At 40.1% G+C, this 12,238-nt stretch overlaps 4 non-coding genes across 4 annotated transcripts; all 4 read right to left on the bottom strand.

Annotated features, from left to right (window-relative positions):
- Positions 1–370: 370 nt before the first annotated feature.
- LOC115190396 (5S ribosomal RNA) lies at positions 371–489 on the bottom strand. The gene has a single exon (XR_003877256.1). It is a non-coding gene; the product is annotated as a 5S ribosomal RNA (ribosomal RNA).
- Positions 490–1,670: 1,181 nt separating this feature from the next.
- On the bottom strand, positions 1,671–1,789 carry LOC115190394 (5S ribosomal RNA). Its single transcript, XR_003877254.1, has one exon. It is a non-coding gene; the product is annotated as a 5S ribosomal RNA (ribosomal RNA).
- A 1,191-nt stretch (positions 1,790–2,980) lies between these two features.
- LOC115190392 (5S ribosomal RNA) lies at positions 2,981–3,099 on the bottom strand. The gene has a single exon (XR_003877253.1). It is a non-coding gene; the product is annotated as a 5S ribosomal RNA (ribosomal RNA).
- An 8,149-nt stretch (positions 3,100–11,248) lies between these two features.
- On the bottom strand, positions 11,249–11,367 carry LOC115190391 (5S ribosomal RNA). The gene has a single exon (XR_003877252.1). It is a non-coding gene; the product is annotated as a 5S ribosomal RNA (ribosomal RNA).
- Between the last annotated feature and the right edge of the window lie 871 nt (positions 11,368–12,238).

Below are 12,238 nucleotides of genomic sequence, written 5' to 3'. Positions count from 1 at the left end.
TGTTATATTTCTATTACAAAGGTGTACTTTTGAGGTTGAAAACCTGCAGAAACAGGGACAAACGGTCAACGGGGAAATGTAAACGGAGAAAAGGGGGACTTTGGGGGAATCAGGCAAAACATTGAAGGGATTTTACTGGGCCCTAATGGACTACACACATTGACAGTCTCCTAGACTAAAAAGAAATGCTGAATGTACTGCCTACATTTTGAGGGAAACGCACTGTCCAATATTTGATTTGATTTGATCAGGGCAGGGAAGCGCTAACAAACTGCATTTAGTCCAATAAAAAGACACAATATTATTAGGGCCATAAATAAAAGGCAGTTGCTCCATGCATGACACAAGAGAACCCTCTACTGGAGCAAAAAGCTTACAGCACCTGGTATTCCCAGGCGGTCTCCCATCCAAGTACTAACCAGGCCCGACCCTGCTTAGCTTCCGAGATCGGACGAGATCGGGCGTATTCAGGCTGGTATGGCCGTAAGCGAAGGGACAATTCTTGGTACACTATATAAAGTCAATGTGTCGCTCACTCATAAGAGACAGCGAAATGTCCACTTTGTGACACACTCTGAAAAAGCTCAAACCTTGCTTACATTTCCACGCCCTATATTTGACTCTTGTGGGGGGGGGGGGGGGGAGAGGGCATATCCTATGTTGACACTTATGACAACTTCATACACTAGGGCCCTAGAAAATACGGCTCGCCCATAACGGAATCCAGACATTAAACCGAAATTCAACAATATTCTAAAATGTATTGAACTAAGGAGGAAATCAATTAAATCCCTTCAACTTGTTAGAAAATGCATTCATTTGCCCAAGTGAATCATAAGACTTGAACAAAATGCATCAGCGATTCGTTTTTCCATGCAACTTTCACGAACGGCACAGGACTGCCCAATTGCTGTGCGCATTCGTGCGGAGCGCGCGCATGTCTACACTTTGTGTAGCCGTTAGCGATGAGGCTAATGATAACCTTCTTGTGGTAGAGAAGGAAAGGCTTCCCCCAAAACCTTCTCAATTAAATGTAAACTGCAAAGTAGCCTATGCCAGCCTGGCAGAATTATATCATGATTATTTGCATCAATCCAGTGGCCATTTGTTTTGCAAACTCCGCAATCACATGAGCGCTACAGCAACACCGCTTAACCAAACAAAGGTCTCTTTCTGGCGCACACTTGGGTTTAAAGGGTAACTACACCCCAAAATCGAAATGTCTTCCATTTTTCCCAGACCTCAAAAGTGGTCTCCTGATAGGCTTTAAACAATGTCGTGGACATAGAACATCCAAACGTGTTATATTTCTATTACAAAGGTGTACTTTTGAGGTTGAAAACCTGCAGAAACAGGGACAAACGGTCAACGGGGAAATGTAAACGGAGAAAAGGGGGACTTTGGGGGAATCAGGCAAAACATTGAAGGGATTTTACTGGGCCCTAATGGACTACACACATTGACAGTCTCCTAGACTAAAAAGAAATGCTGAATGTACTGCCTACATTTTGAGGGAAACGCACTGTCCAATATTTGATTTGATTTGATCAGGGCAGGGAAGCGCTAACAAACTGCATTTAGTCCAATAAAAAGACACAATATTATTAGGGCCATAAATAAAAGGCAGTTGCTCCATGCATGACACAAGAGAACCCTCTACTGGAGCAAAAAGCTTACAGCACCTGGTATTCCCAGGCGGTCTCCCATCCAAGTACTAACCAGGCCCGACCCTGCTTAGCTTCCGAGATCGGACGAGATCGGGCGTATTCAGGCTGGTATGGCCGTAAGCGAAGGGACAATTCTTGGTACACTATATAAAGTCAATGTGTCGCTCACTCATAAGAGACAGCGAAATGTCCACTTTGTGACACACTCTGAAAAAGCTCAAACCTTGCTTACATTTCCACGCCCTATATTTGACTCTTGTGGGATGGGGGGGGGGGGGGAGAGGGCATATCCTATGTTGACACTTATGACAACTTCATACACTAGGGCCCTAGAAAATACGGCTCGCCCACACGGAATCACGGAATCCAGACATTAAACCGAAATTCAACAATATTCTAAAATGTATTGAACTAAGGAGGAAATCAATTAAATCCCTTCAACTTGTTAGAAAATGCATTCATTTGCCCAAGTGAATCATAAGACTTGAACAAAATGCATCAGCGATTCGTTTTTCCATGCAACTTTCAGGAACGGCACAGGACTGCCCAATTGCTGTGCGCATTCGTGCGGAGCGCGCGCATGTCTACACTTTGTGTAGCCGTTAGCGATGAGGCTAATGATAACCTTCTTGTGGTAGAGAAGGAAAGGCTTCCCCCAAAACCTTCTCAATTAAATGTAAACTGCAAAGTAGCCTATGCCAGCCTGGCAGAATTATATCATGATTATTTGCATCAATCCAGTGGCCATTTGTTTTGCAAACTCCGCAATCACATGAGCGCTACAGCAACACCGCTTAACCAAACAAAGGTCTCTTTCTGGCGCACACTTGGGTTTAAAGGGTAACTACACCCCAAAATCGAAATGTCTTCCATTTTTCCCAGACCTCAAAAGTGGTCTCCTGATAGGCTTTAAACAATGTCGTGGACATAGAACATCCAAACGTGTTATATTTCTATTACAAAGGTGTACTTTTGAGGTTGAAAACCTGCAGAAACAGGGACAAACGGTCAACGGGGAAATGTAAACGGAGAAAAGGGGGACTTTGGGGGAATCAGGCAAAACATTGAAGGGATTTTACTGGGCCCTAATGGACTACACACATTGACAGTCTCCTAGACTAAAAAGAAATGCTGAATGTACTGCCTACATTTTGAGGGAAACGCACTGTCCAATATTTGATTTGATTTGATCAGGGCAGGGAAGCGCTAACAAACTGCATTTAGTCCAATAAAAAGACACAATATTATTAGGGCCATAAATAAAAGGCAGTTGCTCCATGCATGACACAAGAGAACCCTCTACTGGAGCAAAAAGCTTACAGCACCTGGTATTCCCAGGCGGTCTCCCATCCAAGTACTAACCAGGCCCGACCCTGCTTAGCTTCCGAGATCGGACGAGATCGGGCGTATTCAGGCTGGTATGGCCGTAAGCGAAGGGACAATTCTTGGTACACTATATAAAGTCAATGTGTCGCTCACTCATAAGAGACAGCGAAATGTCCACTTTGTGACACACTCTGAAAAAGCTCAAACCTTGCTTACATTTCCACGCCCTATATTTGACTCTTGTGGGATGGGGGGGGGGGGGGAGAGGGCATATCCTATGTTGACACTTATGACAACTTCATACACTAGGGCCCTAGAAAATACGGCTCGCCCACACGGAATCACGGAATCCAGACATTAAACCGAAATTCAACAATATTCTAAAATGTATTGAACTAAGGAGGAAATCAATTAAATCCCTTCAACTTGTTAGAAAATGCATTCATTTGCCCAAGTGAATCATAAGACTTGAACAAAATGCATCAGCGATTCGTTTTTCCATGCAACTTTCAGGAACGGCACAGGACTGCCCAATTGCTGTGCGCATTCGTGCGGAGCGCGCGCATGTCTACACTTTGTGTAGCCGTTAGCGATGAGGCTAATGATAACCTTCTTGTGGTAGAGAAGGAAAGGCTTCCCCCAAAACCTTCTCAATTAAATGTAAACTGCAAAGTAGCCTATGCCAGCCTGGCAGAATTATATCATGATTATTTGCATCAATCCAGTGGCCATTTGTTTTGCAAACTCCGCAATCACATGAGCGCTACAGCAACACCGCTTAACCAAACAAAGGTCTCTTTCTGGCGCACACTTGGGTTTAAAGGGTAACTACACCCCAAAATCGAAATGTCTTCCATTTTTCCCAGACCTCAAAAGTGGTCTCCTGATAGGCTTTAAACAATGTCGTGGACATAGAACATCCAAACGTGTTATATTTCTATTACAAAGGTGTACTTTTGAGGTTGAAAACCTGCAGAAACAGGGACAAACGGTCAACGGGGAAATGTAAACGGAGAAAAGGGGGACTTTGGGGGAATCAGGCAAAACATTGAAGGGATTTTACTGGGCCCTAATGGACTACACACATTGACAGTCTCCTAGACTAAAAAGAAATGCTGAATGTACTGCCTACATTTTGAGGGAAACGCACTGTCCAATATTTGATTTGATTTGATCAGGGCAGGGAAGCGCTAACAAACTGCATTTAGTCCAATAAAAAGACACAATATTATTAGGGCCATAAATAAAAGGCAGTTGCTCCATGCATGACACAAGAGAACCCTCTACTGGAGCAAAAAGCTTACAGCACCTGGTATTCCCAGGCGGTCTCCCATCCAAGTACTAACCAGGCCCGACCCTGCTTAGCTTCCGAGATCGGACGAGATCGGGCGTATTTTTTTTAATTTTTTTTTTATCTTTTATTATGAAAAATACATAATATTTACAATATTCAATCAATAATAAAAAAGGATGAACAATTCATCCTTTTACAAAATCAAAAAAGAAAATAAAATAAAACTAATTAAAAACACAATCATTCACTAAAACCAATTAATAATTAAAAACAAGTTTTTCATTTAAATCAATTTCAATAAAAGTACTCCCCCACACAAACAGCTTTTCAAAATTGCATCCACTATATTTATATACTACTTCTATATCTTTCTCTAAAATACTTCTAAATAAAACCTCCACATTCACAATTTTACCTTCATAATGTCCTAGATTTCTTCTTTGTCTTACAGCGTATCTAGCATGACTAAGAACAAAATTCATTAAATTAATATTATAAACTTTGCTTTTTCCATTTAAACCAAAGAGAAACAACCTCCTCCACTCAACCCCATTAACAATATCTTCTCCCCAATGTTGTACTAAAATCCTCTTTAAAAACTTATGAAACTCTTCCAATCTACTGCATTCAACAAAAAAGTGCATAAAATTTTCCACCCCCGTACCACAAATATCACATTCTCTTTTGATATTTCTATTTATTTGATGTAAAACCATATTCGTAAAAATCCTATTATGTTTCAATTTAAAATCATTGTCTTCACATTCTATAGCATTATATTTTACATTAACATTCTTCCATATTGATTTCACATCTATATTTGTAAACACCCTAGACCACACTTTTTCTGAAGCAGGAGCTTTTGTCTCTTTTAAAATACATTTTCTATAAACCATTTTAACTTTTAAACTTGATAAAACATGTTTCTCCCCATTACTTTCATAGTATAAAACCGGTAAACCCTTAGCTCTCTCAACCACCTCTGTATTTATTAAAAGCACCCATTCCTCAGGAATACACCCTAAAATTCTCTTATACATATTTTCTACAGTAGTTTTGCTGATGTCATCATCCACTTCACAAACATTGTCATAGATTGCTTGTACAGGAAGAAACCCTGGAATGACCTCATATAAAATGTCCCCAATCTGTCTCATCCCAGCCCTCATAAAATATTTACAAAACACCATCTTATTATTATACTGTATCTTGGGATTTAAAAAAATTGGCTGATTTAAAATATTGTCTAAAATGGTACACTCATAATAAATATTTGGTAAAAACTCCCCCCAAGCCTCAAACACTTCTCTATAAAACAATGGTATATTACCTAACATTTCCTTTTTCATGCACATCAATAAACCATTGTCCCCCATCCTCCCAACCTCCTGCAAATACTCCTTAAAAAATCTTTTCCATCCGTAATCTAATTCACCATATAAATATTTCCGTACCATTTTGACTCTAATTGCTTTTTTCCTAACATTTAAATCTACCAACTTCAAACCCCCCTCCTCATAACCTGCAATCAGAGTTTTAAAAGAAATTTTCGCTCCTTTCCCATCCCATAAAAAATCAACTAAAATCGTATTCATTTCAGATAAAACCCATTCTGGTACGTCTAAAACATTCATGACATGAATAAAAATTGACATCAGCAATGAATTTACAACAATTACTTTCCCTTTTAATTTCAATGCCCTCCCCCTCCACATATTTACCACCTTCCTAACTTTGTTTATAACTCCACTCCATGTCAGATCTCTCGCTTCCTGTTCCTTCACCCCTAAAAACACACCTAACACCTTAAAATAATCATTTACCATTTTAAAAGGAAAAGTCCCCTCATTAATCTTCCCAACATACATTATTACTGACTTCTCCATATTCACTTTTGCTCCTGAGGCTTGCTCATATACTTTAAAACACTCCATCACCCTTTTAACACTTCCCTCATCTCTAACTGTTATTGTGGTATCGTCTGCATATTGATGAATTAAACTAAAACCTCCTTGCGGAGTCTCTACACAATTTATAAAATGATCTTTTTTAAGGTATGCCGCTAAGGGTTCTACCGATAAAACAAACAATAAAGCTGATAAAGGGCATCCCTGTCTCACTGATCTCTCAAGAATAAAAGAATCTGTTAAAACCCCATTACATTTAACCCTACTTTTAGCCTTTCTATATAATAATTTTATCCATCCTATTATTCTATTTCCAAACCCATATTTTTCTAGTACCCTAAACATAAAATCATGTTCCACCCTGTCAAAAGCTTTATTAAAATCTATACTTAAAACAATTCCCCCTATCTTATCACTATTCATTTTATTTATCACATCTCTGAGTGTATTTATGGTATCTGCTATATCTCTTCCTGGCACACTATAATTTTGTGTAGGTGCTATAATATCATTTAAAACCATCTTCATCCTATTTGCCAGTATCTTAGCTAAAATCTTATAATCTGAGTTTAATAAACTAATTGGCCTATAATTTTCTAGTTTCAGTTTGCTCCCCTTATTTTTATATAAAATCGATATCAGCCCTGTCACCATGGAGTCTGAAACATTATTATTATCTTCCATATATTGATATACTTCCAATAAAATCGGTGCTAAAAGACTTTCATACATTTTATAAAACTCTGCAATTAGTCCATCTACTCCAGGACTTTTATTTATTTGTAAACCCTTAATTGCATCTTTCACTTCATCCACTGTTATCTTCCTATCACACATTTGCTTATCCTCAACACCAATTTGCACATCCACACTATTTAAAATCTCTTTTACACACCCCTCATCCACCTCCCCTTTCTTAAATAAATCCTTATAAAAATTCTGTACAGTTTCTAATATCTCAACATAATCATTTACCACTTCACCCTTTACATTCTCAATCTCATTAATATATGATTTCATCTGTTTAGTTTTCTCTAAACCAAGAAAAAATGACGTACATTTCTCCCCTTCTAAAACATATTTTGCCCTACTTCTAATAATTGCACCCTTACACTTATCTATTTCACATTTGCTCAATTGTGCTTTTAAATCTAAAAACCTTTCAATATTATAGTTAGGATCAATATCACATTTCCTCATTTCTTCATTCAGTTTTGTTCTTAAAAAATGTTCTTCTCTTGTCATCCTACTCCTCTTCTTCCTTGCATATCTAATACTAAAACCTTTTATTTTTTCCTTAACATTTTCCCACCACTGACACTTATCATTCCCTTTTTGCTTATCCTCCATTTCATGTTCTATCAAAGATTTAAGTTGTTTCCCGTATTCCTCATCACCTAAATACCCTGCATTCATACACCATATTCCCCCCCCTTTCCTTTCCTTATCTAACCCCACCGAAAATGTTAACCCAGCATGATCACTAAAAGTTGTAAAAATATATTTAATATCTTTCATAAAATTCCTTAACCCTTCATTTACTAAAACCAGATCTATCCGTGTCTGTTTCAATTCCCCTAAAACCACCTGCCTTCTAGAAAATTCTCTCTTGTTCGGATTCTCGTCCCTCCATATATCAATCAAATTATTTTCAAACATCATCTTCCTTAAAACCCCCCTAGATACGTCACTTCTAAAAATAGCTCCCCTTGTCATATCTAGTCTATCCATTTTTACATTAAAATCCCCAACTAAAATACAGTTACCCTTGCACCATTTCCCTAATTCTAAAAATAAATTCCTTCTCTCTATTTCATTATTCGGCGCATAAATATTTATAATTCTAAAAACCCTACTCATATACTCAAAATCTAAAATTAAAATCCTCCCATTATTATCATTATATATCTTCTTCACATTTTCTACTACATCCTTCCTTAATAAAATTGCAACCCCACATGAATTCCCCCTGCCATTGTTTACATAAATAAAATCCCTCCATATTTTTTGTACTTCTAAAACACACATATTATCCCAGTGCGTCTCTTGAATACATAAAATTTCAGAATTCTTCATTTGTACTATTCTATTAAATTTTCCTATTGTTCTCACACCATTTGCATTTATCGACATTATTTTGACCATACTAATAAATAATAAAATTATAAAATATAATTTCATTATTCTCTACCTTTTATCCAGTTTCTTTCCTCTTCCACCCTTTCTCTCCCTCCCCTCCGCCGCTTTCCTCTTCCTGTATCCTCCTGTCGTTCTTTCAAACTTTTCCCCATCATCCGTGTCCGATATCTCCTCCAAGTCCATCTCATCCAGCCAACTTGTCTTCTTTACACCCTCGTCCGTCCTGCTCCCCGCGCTCATCGCCGCCTCCAATACAGTCGCCGTGCTCCCCGTGCTCATCGCCGTTTCTGGAATATTCGTTATGCTCCCCGTGTTATCGCCGTTTCTGGTATGTTCGTTGTGCTCCCCGTGTTCATCTCCGTCTCATGTGTAGTCGTCGTTGTGCTCCCCGTGTTCATACCCGTCTCTGTTATTGTCATTAAACTTAAACCCCTCTCCATTTCTTCACCCCCCGAGGTACTTGTTTGTGCTGTGCTTTCCCCCAAAACCTGTGAGTCCCCCGTGCTTCCCCCCAGTCCACTCCCCCCCTCCTCCTGAAAACTCCATCTTCTTATTTCCGAATCCATGCTGCTTCCCAATTTCGTTCATCTTCTGGTCTTCCTTCTTCTCCCTTCTTCCTTCCTCCGTCTCTCCACCCTCCACCACGTCCTCTCCTCCATCTTCTTCTCCGTCTTCCAACAGTACAACTGCTTCCTCGAATAGTACTTGACTCCCCTCTTCAGTCATAACCTCTCCACAGTTGCACTCCGCCAATCTCTTTCTGCATCTGCCACAAAAATTCCTTTCCTTCTCTCCGATACATTCTCTCGCGTAATGGCCTTGATTACCGCACTTAAAGCACTTGAATTCAGGGCAGTCTTTGACTATGTGCCCTGGTTGAATACACAACCGACAAACTCTGACCTGTTTGTCATGAATAACCCTGAAGTATTCAAGTTCCCTCCAGCGTCTCAATTTTTGTGGAATATGGCAACTGATTGGACTTTTTCCTGTAAATTTAACTTTACAAAAACGTGTCCCGTCAACCACCTCCGTTCCAGGCCAAACTCTCCTCCTTATCTCCGAGACGGCCGTTACTCCCCAGCTACTCAGCTTGTCCAGTATAACTTTATCTTCTATATATACCGGGAGATTCATGAAAGACACCACCAATTCATTGACATTCACATCTCTCGCCAGAATCCTGGTGTCCTTTATCCTTAAACCGTCCATTAGACGTTCTTTACCTTTTCCGTTTCTCATCGTAATTTCATACTTCTTGTCTCCTTTCATTCGGCATCCCACCACCTCTCCACACGTCTCCTTAATTGCTCGTCAGTAATTCCATCGTCGTCACCTTTTCTTCTCCCACCAACTCAATTGCCACCGTATATTCTTTTCCATATTTCATTCCTCCTTTATTTTCATTATCCTTTCCGTTGCGCATTTTCGTTGTCCTTGTCCATTCCGTTTGTCGTTGCCATGTTGTCCGTCATTGTAAATCAAAAAATGAAACCGAAAAAAACCTCCCCCAAGCAGCAAAACTGCAGGGGGGGAAAACTAACCAAACTTAAAACTATTCAAATGAAAAAAACAATAAATTATATGTCAAAATCCAAAAAATAAACAAAAATAGCTCTCGAGCAAACACTCTCAAGCAAACACTCGCTCACAGCTCAATTACTCGCACCTGTCGTCACTTCTCCAATCAGGAATAGCGCCCCCAGGCTGGTATGGCCGTAAGCGAAGGGACAATTCTTGGTACACTATATAAAGTCAATGTGTCGCTCACTCATAAGAGACAGCGAAATGTCCACTTTGTGACACACTCTGAAAAAGCTCAAACCTTGCTTACATTTCCACGCCCTATATTTGACTCTTGTGGGATGGGGGGGGGGGGGGAGAGGGCATATCCTATGTTGACACTTATGACAACTTCATACACTAGGGCCCTAGAAAATACGGCTCGCCCACACGGAATCACGGAATCCAGACATTAAACCGAAATTCAACAATATTCTAAAATGTATTGAACTAAGGAGGAAATCAATTAAATCCCTTCAACTTGTTAGAAAATGCATTCATTTGCCCAAGTGAATCATAAGACTTGAACAAAATGCATCAGCGATTCGTTTTTCCATGCAACTTTCACGAACGGCACAGGACTGCCCAATTGCTGTGCGCATTCGTGCGGAGCGCGCGCATGTCTACACTTTGTGTAGCCGTTAGCGATGAGGCTAATGATAACCTTCTTGTGGTAGAGAAGGAAAGGCTTCCCCCAAAACCTTCTCAATTAAATGTAAACTGCAAAGTAGCCTATGCCAGCCTGGCAGAATTATATCATGATTATTTGCATCAATCCAGTGGCCATTTGTTTTGCAAACTCCGCAATCACATGAGCGCTACAGCAACACCGCTTAACCAAACAAAGGTCTCTTTCTGGCGCACACTTGGGTTTAAAGGGTAACTACACCCCAAAATCGAAATGTCTTCCATTTTTCCCAGACCTCAAAAGTGGTCTCCTGATAGGCTTTAAACAATGTCGTGGACATAGAACATCCAAACGTGTTATATTTCTATTACAAAGGTGTACTTTTGAGGTTGAAAACCTGCAGAAACAGGGACAAACGGTCAACGGGGAAATGTAAACGGAGAAAAGGGGGACTTTGGGGGAATCAGGCAAAACATTGAAGGGATTTTACTGGGCCCTAATGGACTACACACATTGACAGTCTCCTAGACTAAAAAGAAATGCTGAATGTACTGCCTACATTTTGAGGGAAACGCACTGTCCAATATTTGATTTGATTTGATCAGGGCAGGGAAGCGCTAACAAACTGCATTTAGTCCAATAAAAAGACACAATATTATTAGGGCCATAAATAAAAGGCAGTTGCTCCATGCATGACACAAGAGAACCCTCTACTGGAGCAAAAAGCTTACAGCACCTGGTATTCCCAGGCGGTCTCCCATCCAAGTACTAACCAGGCCCGACCCTGCTTAGCTTCCGAGATCGGACGAGATCGGGCGTATTCAGGCTGGTATGGCCGTAAGCGAAGGGACAATTCTTGGTACACTATATAAAGTCAATGTGTCGCTCACTCATAAGAGACAGCGAAATGTCCACTTTGTGACACACTCTGAAAAAGCTCAAACCTTGCTTACATTTCCACGCCCTATATTTGACTCTTGTGGGATGGGGGGGGGGGGGGGAGAGGGCATATCCTATGTTGACACTTATGACAACTTCATACACTAGGGCCCTAGAAAATACGGCTCGCCCACACGGAATCACGGAATCCAGACATTAAACCGAAATTCAACAATATTCTAAAATGTATTGAACTAAGGAGGAAATCAATTAAATCCCTTCAACTTGTTAGAAAATGCATTCATTTGCCCAAGTGAATCATAAGACTTGAACAAAATGCATCAGCGATTCGTTTTTCCATGCAACTTTCACGAACGGCACAGGACTGCCCAATTGCTGTGCGCATTCGTGCGGAGCGCGCGCATGTCTACACTTTGTGTAGCCGTTAGCGATGAGGCTAATGATAACCTTCTTGTGGTAGAGAAGGAAAGGCTTCCCCCAAAACCTTCTCAATTAAATGTAAACTGCAAAGTAGCCTATGCCAGCCTGGCAGAATTATATCATGATTATTTGCATCAATCCAGTGGCCATTTGTTTTGCAAACTCCGCAATCACATGAGCGCTACAGCAACACCGCTTAACCAAACAAAGGTCTCTTTCTGGCGCACACTTGGGTTTAAAGGGTAACTACACCCCAAAATCGAAATGTCTTCCATTTTTCCCAGACCTCAAAAGTGGTCTCCTGATAGGCTTTAAACAATGTCGTGGACATAGAACATCCAAACGTGTTATATTTCTATTACAAAGGTGTACTTTTGAGGTTGAAAACCTGCAG

This window comes from Salmo trutta, unplaced genomic scaffold, assembly GCF_901001165.1.
Source record: "Salmo trutta unplaced genomic scaffold, fSalTru1.1, whole genome shotgun sequence".
Lineage (NCBI taxonomy): Eukaryota > Metazoa > Chordata > Actinopteri > Salmoniformes > Salmonidae > Salmo > Salmo trutta.
The sequence above is the reverse complement of the archived record's forward strand: the minus strand, read 5'-3'. Positions and strand labels throughout refer to the sequence as shown.